A 5,127-nucleotide genomic window follows, 5' to 3' on the forward strand; every position below is an offset into this window, starting at 1 on the left:
TTTTTTTTTTTTTTTTTTAAATTATTTTATTTAAAATTATTAAAATAAAATTTACAATTTATTTTTAATTTGGTAACTGACATGTCAGCTTATCAGCATGTAAACAAGTCATTTTTGATGAAATTGCATTAATTTGTGCTGTTCAGTGACCTAATTGTAGTTTTTTTTAATGGTGGCCTAATTGCATTTTGGTGTGTAGTTGGATGGCCTATTTGACCCTTATTCCTTTTAAAAATAAAATTTTAAAAGTTTTGAGACATTTAATTCAAACTTTTAGATGAAATTTAAAAATCATCGGATATTTTGTTCATATATACGATAGTACATTAGTATTCGATTCATATTTGTGAAGAGTTTTTAGTACTCTTTCATATGAAGACTTTTATAAACTACTTTTTCTCAAATATAAATAGTTAAAATATATTGAAATTCATATTTCAAACCTCATACTAATAACTTTCTCCCTACTAACTTTACATCTCTCTATTGGTCATCATTTTCTTACAAACTTTTAATTTTTTTTTTTCCGACCTGGACTCTACCAACTTTGCCTCTCTGTCTAAACTTTACAAACTTACTGTATGCACTTTTTCTTTGTGCCAAAACTCTTTAAACTTTAATTCTGTAAACTTTTTTCCCCTACATACTTAAATTATATGGATTATTTTTATATTATTGTTTTAATCTTCTATGCAAATACAAATAGGAAAAATCCTTTTTTTTCCAGTTAGCCTAAACTGTATTTGAGTGTTTTTTTTTTTAATACTATGTATTACCATTTTTAATAATATTATATGACTTAGCGAAAAGTGATATGTTCTCTCTAAATTTATAATACAATAGTTTTGTGACAACAAAATTTAACTTTTTACCAATTGCAACACATAAATTTATTATTATTAATTTTTTTGAAAACACACATAAATTTATTTAAGATCAATAAAAATGTATGATATATCACAATTTTTTTTGAAATAAAATTATAATATAAATAATAAATATTAATTGAAGTCAATAAAATTTGTTAGGCTCTATTCAATTTAGCGTTTGAATGACTTCACTTTTTAAAATAAAAAAGGTCTATAAAAAATAAAAAGGTCTATAAAAACACTATAATTTTATAAATGTTTGTGATATAAGACTTTATAAACTGCTACAAGATTTATAGTAGTCTGGTTCTATAAAGTCATCTAAAATTCATTAAATTGTATAAAAGTCTTATTATTTAAAGTCTACAAAAGTTGATTGAAAAGTATTATACTTCACTTAAAATGTATTACTACATTATTCATGTAAGATTGTCTCATACAAGACCAAGTTATAATGTACGTAATTTATTAGCCAAAGTCAATTTTCGAGTTACTTTTAATTTTGGTTATTCGAGAGGATAAGGGTATTTCACCTTTGATTTAACTTCAAAAACATATATATAGATTTTCTGCTCAAGTGAGAGTTGAGCGTTTGGTTCTTGAATTATATGGTCATAGTAAATTTAGTCTCGTCATCACTTTTAGCTCATAAATTATTAGAGAAATGGCAATTTTAATCAATCTATTAACAAGTATGACAAAATTTATTGTTGCTTTTCGTAAATTTTAATTAACCGGGACTCGCAAATTTTACTATGGACTCCGGTGCACAATGCATGGTGGTCCATGCATCAAAACGATGTCGTTTTGATTAATGAAAAAAAATAGCAGAAACGGTTCCGTTCCGCACCGTTAACTCTGTGCGTATAACATATTTAGTTTCATTTTATATATATACTGCAATTCCCTTTCAATACTGCTACAGTTCCTTTTCGATATAATTACAGTTTCATTCGACATTATACATTCAAATATGTAAAACTGTTATTCAGTTTCCTTTCAACACAACTACAATTTCTTTTATAATACACCGCAGTTTCCTTTCAACACAACTACAATATCATTTCAATATGGCTACAGTTTCATTATATTGGACAATATTAGAGACGGATCAGGTGCAACTGTTTCTTTAGATGAAAAATATGATTTATTTTCATCCATTGATTCAATCTAGATCAAGGGTTCAGAATGGAGATATCTTTAAAAAAAATACGGTGACATTATATATATATATTTTTTGAAAGACGGTGACATTATGTTAATTTTGTGTAAGTATGTTAATTACTTTTTTGTTTTCCAGTGCATGTTTTCCTTCTTGTAGAGCACAATGTTGTACCCTTTAGAGGACAATGTTGTGCCTTCCAAAGCACACTGATGTGCCTTCCAATGCACATTGTTGAAACTTCCAGTGCACATTGTGGAGACTTCCATAGCATATTGTTGAGCGTTCCAGAGCATATTGTTGTGCCTTCTAAAACACATTGTTGTGCCTTCAAAGTGCATACTGTTTTGCCTTGAAGTGCACATTGTTGTGCCTTCAAAGTGCATATTATTTTGTCATGGAGTGCACATTGTTGAGCAATCCAGAGCACATTGTTGAGCCTTGCAGATTACATTGTTGTGCTTTCCAGTGTACAATGTTGTGCCTTATTTTTTTTTTGAAGATACAATGTTGTGCCTTATAGGAAACAATTTTCTGCCTTCCATGATCTGAATAGAATGCAAAGACAGTAGATCAGAGATGGTTTATTGGAGAAGATATAGTCTTATATATTTGAAGCGTTATTTTTTTATAAGCGTTATTTTCTTTTTTTTTTTTAGCGCCGTTTATCTGGATAGATCAAAGACTTAGATTTCTCCCCATCACTTTTGCAACTAAAGCATTCTTCGCACCAGAGCCTAAGCCTAAGCCTAAATATATATATAATTTTTTAAAAAAGTAATAGAAAAAAGTGTTGAACATGCCACTAAACTTATAACTTCTGTGCAATTGGAGTCACTAAACTTCAAAAAGTGTGCAATTAAAGCATTAAACAAGTAAAATATGTACAATTAAGACATTTTTATAATATTTCCTAGTAGAATTTGACCATATTAATTACATGGTATGTACTAAGAATGGCTATTTCCTTTGTCATACTAGTTGTGATGAAATATTGAAATGTTTTCAATTTAAGAAGAAGGAGGAGGAGGAGGATGAGGAGAAGGAGAAGAAGGTGAAGAAGAAGAAGAAGGAGAAAGAGAATGAGAAGGAGAAGGATAAGAAGGAGAAGGAAGAAGAAGGGGGATGAGAAGGAAGAAGTAGAAGAAAAGGAGAAAGAAGAAGGAGAAGAAGAAGAAGAAGAAGGAGAGGAAGAAGGAGGAGGAGGAGGAGAAGAAGAAGGAAAAGGAGAAGGAAGAAGAAGAAAGATGAGGAGGAGCAAGAGAATGATAAGAAGGAAGGAGAGGGGGGGGGGGAGGACGAAGTTGAAGGAAAAGAAGGAGAAGAAGGAGAAATAAGAAGAAGAAGAAGAAGAAGAAGAAGAAAGAGAAGGATGAGGATGATGGAGTAGAAGGATAAGGATTGGAGAAGGAGGAGAATGAGGAAAAGAAAAAGAAGGAGGAGAAGGGGGAGAAGGAGGAAAAGGAGGAGAATGGAGAAGTAGAAGTAGAATAAGGAGAAGAATAAAAAGGAGGAGGAGAAGAATGAGAAGTAGAAGGAGAATGGGAAGTAGAAGGAGGAGGAAGAGGAGGCGAGGAGGATGTCGAAACAACCCTAACATCAACCCATACCACTAATGCAACCCATTGGGTCATGGGCGGACTTGTAAGCTTATTAGTATAAGATATATATACACTCAATTGAGAGATATGTGGTTGGGAGATTTGATAAACTCCATGGTCATCAAGGCCAAGTTCCACTTAATTTAGAGATGATGTATACAGGAGGCTTGATGGTTTTAGCGGTAATTGCAAAATTTGAATACTAGAGTCAATGACCTTCAAGTAGGGTGCAGAGCTGATATGTCATTAAATAGCCTCATATTTGTGCTCATTTATGCCTGTTTTTTACTCAAATGCTAAGTAAATAAAGGTGGAATGATGCGTAATTTGGCATATCTTTATGGAAGGAAGGAAGGATTGAGCAATGAGCAAGCAAGCATGAAAAGATGCTAATCTTGGGAGAAAACGAAGATTTAAAGCACAAGGAAAACACCTGAGGGCACGCCGGGGAACGAAGGAACAAAACGATAGCATGAAAATATGCTAATCTTGGGAGAAACGATACATATTTTCCAATATATATATGTATACATTTTTTTACACGGTGGAGTAATTTATACTTAGCATTTATGTTAATCGGGTGTTTTCTACTTGTTTTACTTAACCCATTTTAGGTTTGAATTAATGCATGATGAGAGTACGATTAGAGGCATCCATTCTGATAAGATTTATTGTTTTAGTTTGATCTTAGTTAGCAGCTTTTGAGACTGTTATTGTTAATAGTGATGTGATTTATGGTTTTTGTATGGTGCCTAGACACCGGGTTTGCGCCCTTATGTTTCATTTTAGGAATTATGAATATTTTGATTGATGACTTATCTTGGTAGTTATCCTAGTATGAATAACTACGGCGGTAGCATCCCTTATGTTTTTGGGGCTATTATATTGAATGATAGTAACCAGTTGTATATAATCATATATTTATGCTTTAAGCTTTAATGCATTAGCCTAGACTCGTATGTGAATTTGGGGGTGTTACACTTTATTTGTATTAGGTTTTGCAATTTTATTATATTAAATTTTTGCAATTTTATTATATTTTCTTACATTTATTTATGACTTCACCCAAAAAACGTAGGTGTATTTGTTAAAACGGAAACAAAAGTGTTTGATTGCTTTAAGAAATTTAAAGCCATTGTTGAAAAACAAAGTGGTCATTTTCTTAAAAATCCACGAAGTGATGTGGAGTAGAATACACATCCAATGACTTTAAGAGTTATTGTGAAGAACATGGGGTGCAACACAACACTGCATTTCCTTACACTCCACAACACAATGGAGTGGGCGAGAGGAGAAACAGAACCATACTGCATATGACAAGAAGCCTGCTTAAAGCTAGAGGTATGTCAAATTATTTTTGGGCTGAAGTAGTTGCTTGTGTAATTTATTTGTTGAATAGATCACCTACTAGGAGTGTACCTAGTGTAACTCCTATTGAAGTTTGGAGTGGATTCAAACCAAATGTGAAGCATTTGAAGGTGTTTGGATCAGTTGC

This window comes from Ipomoea triloba, chromosome 10, assembly GCF_003576645.1.
Source record: "Ipomoea triloba cultivar NCNSP0323 chromosome 10, ASM357664v1".
In the NCBI taxonomy this organism is placed as follows: domain Eukaryota; kingdom Viridiplantae; phylum Streptophyta; class Magnoliopsida; order Solanales; family Convolvulaceae; genus Ipomoea; species Ipomoea triloba.